General features: G+C 42.7%; 1 long non-coding RNA gene across 1 annotated transcript; it reads right to left on the reverse strand.

Moving 5' to 3' along the window:
- Positions 1-6,526: 6,526 nt before the first annotated feature.
- Positions 6,527-9,001, reverse strand: LOC121943898. The gene is made up of 2 exons (XR_006105878.1): positions 8,740-9,001; positions 6,527-7,115 (listed from the first exon to the last, which is right to left on the reverse strand). It is a non-coding gene; the product is annotated as an uncharacterized LOC121943898 (long non-coding RNA).
- Between the last annotated feature and the right edge of the window lie 516 nt (positions 9,002-9,517).

Genomic DNA, 9,517 nt, shown 5'->3' on the forward strand with positions numbered 1-9,517 from the left:
GATCTGTTGATGCGGCGAGACCAGAATAACAACACTCAGATTAATGAGCCCTGTTCCTCGGCATTGCCCAGACTCAATGTTGTTATTACACAAGTGGCTGGAATGTGTGTATTTGGTGCCTGTGTGTACGTGTAGGTGTGCTGTATAAGTGAGGCCCCTCACAAACCCTGTGACATTTACACAGAGGAGTGCACACTGCGTAGGGGTTTTGGGTGGTTTATGGAGCAAAGGTAGCTGACTTGTATGATCCATGTGTTGCACCTGAGATGTCTGACTGGCACCCTCCCCCAGGCGTACATGTGACAGTGAATTCCATTATCTCCCACCAACCAGCCTCCTCATCTAACACACATGTTTCCGATCATGGTCGGGACATTCCAGGCGTTGCCCAGCATTCCACAAAAAAGATCCATCATGTACCAAGCACGTCCAGATAGAGCAAAGATAAGGCACACTGAGGAAAACCACTTGGGTTTCTCTGTTTGTGTGCAGGATATAGTGCAATAAAGGTAATGGCATTAAGTGCACTTGTTAGCAAATCTGTGCTGAACATCTAATTCCCATGGAAGCCAATTTGAACCTTATTTAAACGGGCACAGTGGAGGTGGGAGAGTTCCTGGAGAAGCAGTACAGCCCAGCTGCGTATTACTGTTTCCTAACAAGATGTACGTAATACAAATGGCAAAAATTAAATTGTAATTTAATTGAGAATGTGGTGGTACATAGAGAAGCATAAAAATAATGACCTGTTGGTTATATTTAGACTATAGTGTGAGTGTGTTTTTTATTTATGTTTTGTTTTCAGTTCTCTTTATTGTGATACCATAGATAACATCATACACCAAACATTTTATATTCTCCAAAACATTTTTCTTTTTTCTTAGACATGAACAACATAAAAATTAGGACTGTAAAAATAATGCGTTAATTTTGATTAATCAATCACAGGAAAAATAAAATTAAAAATAAGAATTTATTGGTGTGTACTTTGAGTTTTTAGTTTGGCCTGTGTCTCATTTACTAACGTGGAGGGGCGGGCTTTATGACCTACACTGCAGTCAGACACCAGGGGGCGGTTGAGATCAAAAAGCTACATTGTAGCTTGTACAAGTCTAATGTTGTCCATCTTTATATATAGTCTACGTGGGGCACACATTGACAATTAAACACCAGTCTCAGTGGAAAAATAAAATAAATAGTATTGAAATATAAAAAAAATCAAATGATATAATCACCACACCTGTCGGGAAGTAATGGTAAGTGGGATCACGTAGGACTAAGATCGAAGTGTCAGTGCCAGGATGGGCATCGCGCTTTGACATCCATCTTCTTGATGGCCAAATAATGGAATGACAACTCTCTAGTCCATTGTGTGATGCCATTGGGCCAAAAAGACTTTCTCATAGACTTACGTTGTGAAAGAGACATCGGAATATTAGTATTTCAATCCCCCTGCAAAATGATTTGTTTTAAAATCGGGATTTGATCCAATCGGTCCAATAATATTTGGAAAGTCTAGAAGATCGGCACAATGAAATAATTTTATTCCCATTCAAGTTAGCAGAGTGATAAACCAGAAGTAGCTAGTTTAACCGGTGGAAGTCTCTTGTGCACTTGCTTGCTCTCATGCACCACTGAGCAACTTTCAAAAGACAGGGTCCTCCAGTACTGTATCCAGGTCTATTCATACATCCACATGTGCAAGCTCCCCTCAGTTTTTACCAGCTGTGGGGGCTTATTATTACATTACTAAAGCTTCTGGGATCCATCTTTTGTATATGCCTTGCCTTAAAGATCATAGATGGTAATAAAAAGAAAGTGCAAAAAGTCACATAAGTTGTTGGTGAAAGTGGTAGGTTGCTTATTTAGGCAACATTTCTAAAGGAATGCAACAAAGGTCTACAGCTGGACTGAAAGTGGAGGTGCTGAGTTCATGCTTGGCGCCTTAAACCCCTAGGTCATTCCATATTTCCACTTTTTTTGCTATGACGTTAGATGCAGCTCAGTGCAGTTTTATGATTATGAATTCTGAGCCTACATCCATATTTTATTTAGCAAGTGTGCAGAGCAAATCCAACTTACCCCATGACAAAGCCAAAGGCAATCCATGGTATGTAAACAATGACTTACCTTTAATAACCCTAGAAATACACATTGCCTGTAGTCAAATGGGCTAAAGTGACTCACTTTCTCAGTTCCCTCTGGACATCACACTAGGAGCAGAAGGCTTTTTACTCAATGTACATCATGGAGGGGGGGTCTGCAGAGCCATCCGTGGGGGCGGATCAGGACAAGATCAATGGGAGTGACAGGGAGTGCAAGAGGCAGCAGGAGATTCAAAGTAGGCCAATAAATAACATCCTAGTGAGACAGCAACTGCCTCCTCCTCAGCCGCCACTGCCCCGTTCCACCCCCGACCCCCCTGGCCCCACCGACTGGGCCCCCTTGATTACTGGCCTCTGAGGGGGGGATGGAGGCCTCGGCTGCACAATACACCTCTCATACGGGACCCTCACTCGCCTCTTGCCTCCATTTGTTGGACATTCATCTTTCAGCATGTGTGTGAGTTTGTTTAGGGGGTGGGGGCTTAGTGGAAAGATGGAAGGGGGTCGGGGTGCATGCGTGTGTGTGTGTGTGTGTGTGTGTGTGTGTGTGTATGTGTGTGCGTGCTTGTGTGTGTGTGTAGTGGAGTGGGGGTCTCCCATGTTTTTTACATCTTCTCCACCCAAACACAAACCCATCCCCCTGAACATCATTCAATATTGTATCTTGCCCCCCATCCCAGACCACTAGGCTCTGCGCTGTGGTTTCGCTGAGTGAGTCAGGTTTAAACATTAGCCACTCTTTGGTTTTTTTGCTCCACAGCAGCCAAGAAGAAATTAAAGAGCTTGTCTTCTCTTCGGTTTGGCTGCCATGCAACAGATCTGCCTGACACCTCAAAGCCAGTTTCAGTTCTACTACACAGTCTGTAGAGTTGGCTGACTTCTTCTTCTTTGTAAAGACTGCAAGTGTAACCCTAATGATGTCATCAGGGTTATCTCAGGTATGGCGTGAGATATGGCATGCTAGCGGTGTGGCTAAAAATTAATGGATGACAATGTTGAACTGTCTGTCAACCACTTTGTCCACCACCTTGGTCTGAACTCAAACATTTTTTGCATGGTGCACCATGAATTGTTGCAGACATTCACGGTTTTCAGATGATGAATCCTCCTGACTTTGGTGATCCCGTGAATTTTCCTTTAGGCCCATCATCAGTTTATGTTTTTTTTTTGTGAAACGTTGTGATAAGTATTGGATTGATTGCCATGACATTTGATACAGACATTATTGTTAGCCTTAGGCCTTTCAGATTATCGTTGGTAAATGTTTCATGTTTAATTAAGCCCTGCCATCAGGTCAAATTTTTATTTGTCCACCACTTTATTTTATGACCAATAAACTGCATTCCCATTACCCGCAACTGTCTTTATTGTAAAAAAAAAAAAAAACATACATCTTAGATTAGCTTGCTAAAATGCTAATCTAAGATGATTAACAAGGTAAACACTAAACTTGCTGATCATCAGCATGTTATCATTGTCATAGTGAGCATGTGAGCATGGCAGATGTTACCATTTTTTTAACACTGACAATATGACTGACAACAAGCTTAAAGCACATTGTGACACTCAACATAGCTTTAACTACCTTAACTATCTTTTCTATCTTTGTTGGTATAGTTTTGGAGCCAGCTTGGGATGGACAGTACCTAAAGGCGGGCAGTTGCAAAATCTAGTGCCATTCTGAAGTGTTCCAAGATTTTCAACAAGCATTTAGAGCGGCCGCATAAAGCTATCACACATAAAAAGAAGCTAGATGCTTTTTTACAAGGCAGCCGAATCTCTCGTCATTGTGAACACCTGAAAAAGTCATCAGTGCGCAGAAAAATGATTTATGTGGACACAAGTCCTTTTAGTCTTGTCTAAATAAGTCCAACATTACAAACACGGCACACAGAGTTTGAATGGTCAAATGAAAGATGCTACTGTGCTGCATTATGGGAAATGTAGGATCCAGTGTTTCTGATGCTTGACGCATGCAAAGGACTGAAATTATAGCTATTTAAGCCTCTGCTGCTTACATTTTGACGATCCTTGCTTTAATAGACAGATCTAATAAGTCACCCAACTTAAGAAAAGTGCAGTACTTAATACCTGGAGAGCCCCTTTAATATGTTGTGGAGAGTTTATTTTTTTCTCAGTATTAGTGGCTGTTTGCCAAATTCAGGTCATTGTTCATAAAAATCGGAAACTACTCCACAATAAACAAGAACTGAAAGTTTATGACTGTAACACATCATTAGTGCTGAAGGGGAGATTATGATTTATGCTCCAAGCCTTGATAATAGATACTTTAATTACAGTGGATGACTGAATTTAGCATGCACCTGGAGGAAACTATAAATCAGGAGTGCAATTCAGGTTGGGAGTCTTGGCTATTTTCCCTCTGTGCTTCAGTTAAGAGTATCTAAATATTTTGCAGAGCACATACAGAACACATAAGACTGGCAGGTGCCAGGCGGTCAGGCGTGTGTGTTGAGGCCGGTGCTGGCAGGCAGAGCAGGGCCGCACCTCAAGCCAAGGTTATCGCCAAGACTCATAGGGAAGACAGAGATTCCCTTTGTGGTTCACAGTCACTCGCTTACATGACTGTCATACCACAAGACGTATGCGTGGAAGATGAGAGCAGCCGAGCGTAGTGAGCTGACAGGAGCAGGCAGAGAGGAAGAGAGAGGAGGAGGCAAGCAAAGAAGAAAGAGAAGCCCAGGGAGACAGATAGAGAGAGAGAGGGATTCAGAGAAAATGAGTGGGAGGTGGGAGCAGAAAGTGGCAGACTTTTACTGTAGATTTCGGTGGTGCGTTTTCTAAGTGCAGAGTGACACTTCCTATCACTATGTCGAGGGAAGTGGAGCGTGTCAGCTCCGGTGCTCTCTCCCCCCCTCTTGCATTCAGAGCATTTACAACTGGCACACACCCCCACCCCACCCCACACCACCATCATTCGCCTGCAATTCAGTGAAATCAGCCAGCGGACCCATGACTCATCACTTAGAGTAACAGGCCTGTCCTGTATTGGCATCAGGAGTCTCAACACTTGTGGGAGTCTTAAGGAGCACCATTACAGGAGCAGGACATAACAGAAATCATCTCACCTTCTATTCCTATTAGTATGAATCAGAAAGGTATCGTTTTAAAGTAATTCAAAAGCTACTTTAGCCATTTTCTAACCTGGAAGATGTCCATTGCAACTAGCACTCCAATGTTAAAGGGGACCTATTATGCTTTTTGGGTTTTTCCCTTTTCTTTATTGCTTTGTATAGCATTTTTGTGCTTGTAAAAATACCCCTGAGCAAAAAAGCCCAAAGTCTAAGCCAAAGGGCACTCTTTCTCCCTCAGGAGACACTGCTCCCAAGCTGCTTGAAACACCTTGTAAGAGTTTCAGTGTTTACTTCCTTAACAATGTGACATCACAATGTAACAAATAGAATAGAGCGTGCATCGAGAGCATAGACTGTATATAAAGATGGACAACATGACAGTTCCCCCACAAAGTGTAACTTTTCAATCTGGATCTGGTGTCTGTCTGCAGTTATGGTCATAAAGCCCATCCATGTTAGTGAATGAGACAAACTTAAAGTACACTCCAACTAAATTTTTCCCAAATATGGTTTCACAGTCTGTGAAGGTAATTCTCATCACCCTGATGTTTTGAGTCAGAGAGCTTTTCCGCCATGACTGACAGCTGTGTGTACCATTTAATGTGCTCACATTCAATAGGGCTGCTCATGATTGGTTGGATTGGTGTTTAAAATAAAAAAAACATTTTTAAAAAAATTAACTATTGATACCAAAACTATTTTTTGTACCAGGCTGTATACATGGTTATTCCTGTAAAGCTGGGCATTTTAACATGGGGGTCTATGGGGATTTACTCTTCATTTTTCAGCATCAGAGGTTGCCACTTGCTGGTAGCCTAAGATTAAGAGACATTCAGGAGGTTTTTACCACGAGACAAATTAGCTGCAGAGATCTCCCCTTTTTCAAAACAAATGGGTCCAGTGGTTTAAACCCATAAAAACACGGAATAAAGCAGTTTCACATGAAAAAAAAAAATAGAAAAAAATTGTTTTCTGAGAGTGCTCGTTGCAGAGAGGCTGCTAAGTTTGGTGGCTGAAATGTGGATGGCTCTATGTAGAGCCAGTGTTTGATTGGTCCATTTTGAACTACTGTAGAAACATGGCAGTGCAACATGGGGGACCTGTAGAGGAGGACCTGCTCCCTATATGAATATTAACAGCTCATTAATAACAAAAACACGGCAGTTCTTATTTTCAGGAGATTATACACTGAACAAAACATACTTATTATATTCTATTCCATTTCTGTGTATATATATCCCCCTAAATTCTACACACTGGACCTTTAAGGGCACATCAGCAGCTTCAGTATGAAATTCACTTTTCGCTCTCTGTGTTAAACAACTGTTTATTTAGTGTGATTTATTTATTTGAAGAGAAACTGAAGCGAGGCGTGACTGAGATGCTGTATTGCCAGTGTGTGCTACATAAAGCATTGTTCCACCAGCCCTGTGATTTGCACTAAAGGGGTCGCAGCAGGTTGCCATGGCAACCTTTCAGTATAGATGGCCTGTTTCTTTTCCAATAGCGGTGATCATCAGCATCATTGGAGGAGCATCATTAGCAGGAAGCCCCCGGGGCAGTGTGATCAGTGCCTGGCCAGGACACTGGAGAGCGTGGAGAGAGTGATAGACAGAGGATTTGGCCTTTATCGTCTGCAGGGTGCAGCCGGGCTGAGCCCTGACAAGACAAACCTCCCTGTGCTCCTTTGTACCTGGATGCTTTTTTCCCCCCACGGCATGCTGAGCTTGCCTCTGTATCTGTTGCCTTCAGCTCTACTTGTCTCTTAGGCAACAACAAAGCTCTCGCCGTGTTGATCTCTTCACTGTTGTCGTGTCAACACACGTAATGATTGTATCATCCCTGCTCGCAGAGGCTGTCATTCACATGGCTCCTCTGCTTTCCGACATGCTTAGGGGGGCTCTTGTTCACGGCTCTGTGCAAATGGAGGAAAACACACAACAGTGAAACAGCAGCCCTCATCCCCGGCTCACACATTTGACACTCTTCAGAGGCTTTAAAGAGCCTCCTGAGGTAAACAGTCATGGTGGGAAGGCTGGTGTCTGAGCAGACGAATGAGATCGACTGTGACAGCCTCAGCAGCCCTCACCCCCACCCTCCTAATGTGTGACTTTTTCAATGGAAATAAAGATATCAAAATACAAGCCTGCACACCAAAGTGCAGCCATGGGGGTTTCCTACAAACTGAACTTCCAGCTGCAAACGTCTCTCTCAGTTCCTGGATCACAGAGCTCGTGTTGTTCCTGTGGTTTGAAATCAAAGTAGAAACACTGAGCCCTTGCATGTTTACACTTGTGTGCGAAAGGTGCACGTACACTCATCCCTATCAGCTATAAAACTGGCATTTGAATAAAAAGGTGGGTGGAGAGAGAAGTGGAGAATGGTTACACAAGTGTTTACATTTCCTTTTGCTCTGCAGCTCTTTCCATCAAATGTACATATTCACAGAGTGGAGGTGTGAAGCTAGTGAAGAGTATAATTGAAGTGGTGTGATTCATCTACTCTCCTTAACCGCACTGTGACAGCTCATATGCTCTGACGTCTGCCAGCTGTTCTTCCCTTCGGCTTTAATAAATGTACAGTCCCGTTATAGCTCCTCTTGTTTCTGATCTTAATGTCACACTGTAAAAAAAAACATATCCTGTTTACGACGTAGGTTTTTCTAAATATAAATGAGAGTGGTTGGGCACAGGGATGGGAGGATGTCCAGGCCAAAAGAACCAGCTCTGCCCATCTGTTCATCTCTCGGCCCTCTCTTCCACCTCACCTCCCTTGTCTCACTCGTTTAGTGGTGAATGTGGACCAGCCACCGAGTGCCAGTGGAGAGAAGAGACGCAGGGTATGCACTAAGGAGCAGATGGGAAATTTCAATGAGCTGGAAAATCCAGTGTGGTAGTGGGCCTTCTTCAGAGAGGCTGCAGGGGGACACTAATGCAACAGTGCCCCCCCGTGGAAATATACAAACCGGCATCCCTGCAGGCAAATCTTAAGGTTTTTAACTCTTTGAAACCTGAGCAAATTTGCTTGATTTCTTTCAAAAACATGGGAAGAAAGCAACGGGTAATGTAAAAGAAATGACCCAAACATTAGCAAGAAATTAGTGAAAAAAAAGGTAAAAAAAGAAATTCTTTAATACAATTCTAAATATGTAATTATGATAATTATACATGTTTTCCCCATACCTTTTTAAAAATAATTTTCTAAATTTATTTCTTGTAATTCGTGGAACATTTCTGAGAAAGATCCTCATTGTCTTTTTTTTCCCATTGTCTTTGAAAGAAATAGGACCAATTTGCTCAGGGTTCAAAGGTTTAAATACTTGTTAAAGGCATCTGAAAGCAGCACAAGAAAATTGATGTCGCTTCAGGTTTCAAAGGGTCACATACTGAACAAAAATGCAAAACAAATGTTTTGTTTTTGCTCCCATTTTTCACAGGTTTTATTAATTTGACAGTACATCAAACTGGCATAACAACCTCATTCCACATGCAGCCACACAAGCCCAGGACCTCCACATCCTCCACATCCAGCGTCTTTACCTGCGAGATGGTCTGAGATGCCACCTGGACGGCTGATGCAACATTTGGTTTGCACAGCTGAAGAATTTCTGCACAAATTGTCTCAGGGCAGCTCATTGGCATCACTCCTCACCAGGGTCTTAACCTGACAGCAGTTCATCATTGTAACATACTTATGGAGTTGTGAGGCTGGCTGGATGTGCTGTCAAATTCAGGAAAACAACATTTGAGACGTCTTATGGTAGTGAAATGACCGTGAAGTTCATGGGCAACAGCTGTGGTGGTCAAGACGATCTGTGGTGTTGTGTTGTTTGATCCAACTGCACTTTTTAGACTGGCCTTTAATTGTGACCATCCCGGGGCACACGTGTGTAGTAACGATGCTGTTTAATCAGCTTCTTGATATGCCACACCTGTCATTGTGAAAAAAAAAGCTCAGATCTTTAACTTAAACATGTGATTAATGGGAGCAAAAACAAAAGTGTGGTGTTTCAATTTTATTTGGTATGTATGTGAATTTTTAAAGTAAAGTTTTATTTTTCTGATTTGGAGAGTGAGTTTGAAAAGGACAAAGGACCAAAACCCATAAAGAAATGCTGGTTGGCCGGGGTAATCCTCAACTCCTTTGCCCTTGTGTCTGACTTACTCAGCTGACAGATCTGCTAGAGTCAGCAGCCAGCTCGGCCGAGCAGACAGTGCTGAGAGGCGCTTTCTAGTCTCCAGTGCCTCCCTCAGACTGTGTAAAGGCAAGACGCTTAAGATGCAAGATCAACTGCATGCCAAACCAAAACTTCTACTT

Source organism: Plectropomus leopardus, chromosome 6, assembly GCF_008729295.1.
Source record: "Plectropomus leopardus isolate mb chromosome 6, YSFRI_Pleo_2.0, whole genome shotgun sequence".
Taxonomy (NCBI): domain Eukaryota; kingdom Metazoa; phylum Chordata; class Actinopteri; order Perciformes; family Serranidae; genus Plectropomus; species Plectropomus leopardus.